Source organism: Montipora capricornis, chromosome 6 (assembly GCF_036669925.1).
Source record: "Montipora capricornis isolate CH-2021 chromosome 6, ASM3666992v2, whole genome shotgun sequence".
In the NCBI taxonomy this organism is placed as follows: domain Eukaryota; kingdom Metazoa; phylum Cnidaria; class Anthozoa; order Scleractinia; family Acroporidae; genus Montipora; species Montipora capricornis.
This window is the reverse complement of record NC_090888.1, coordinates 6537364-6537950: the sequence shown is the minus strand read 5'-3', so window position 1 is coordinate 6537950 and position 587 is coordinate 6537364. Positions and strand designations below refer to the sequence as shown.

The window sequence follows — 587 nt, the reverse complement described above, 5'->3', positions numbered from 1 at the left end:
GAGCTGGCTGTAGAAACTCTGAAGACTGAGGACGACTAAAAAAAACAAAAAAAAAAAAGAACCCCTTCCCTCTCCCAAACATATGACGGCTGGTCAGAGTGATTGCGCTTGCGGAAAAAACCTGTTTTGTCCCGGTTTTGTCGCTTTTGTTCGGTCGTTTTTGAAAGCGCGCGGAATTCCTGGCTGGGAAATAAATTTGATCAGCTGGCTGGGAAACCAACCAATTTTATCTAGCTGGCTGGGAAATTTCTTGTGTGTCTTGCTGGGAGAAAGGAACAGATAATGTTTCCCCAGCAACACTGAAAAACACCTGAAAATGCCTTAATAACATTTATTTTCATTAACTGGGGTTTAATAATACATTTTACAACAAATTGGTCGTTGGGTGCCCCTGAAGGGAGGTCTGCATCATGAAAAGGTCAACTCCAGCCTCACTTTCATTTAACGGCCAGGTAACTGAGCACATATTTCAGTATAATGATAAGATAATTCAATGAAACTACAATTTGTAGTTCCCTAGACTGGATGTCGCCATTAATACTTAAGATAATGATAAAATGCATTTTAATTTAGTAATGGAGAGTGCC

The 587-nt window shown here is 40.0% G+C and overlaps 1 protein-coding gene across 1 annotated transcript in view; it reads left to right on the top strand.

The window, feature by feature from the left end:
* The first annotated feature begins 494 nt into the window (after positions 1 to 494).
* LOC138051348 (uncharacterized) overlaps positions 495 to 587 on the top strand; it is an 18330-nt gene continuing 18237 nt past the window's right edge. The window contains exon 1 of the mRNA XM_068897545.1: positions 495 to 587. This exon is cut by the window's right edge and continues 176 nt beyond it. The gene's annotated coding sequence lies outside the window, so the exon portion shown is untranslated.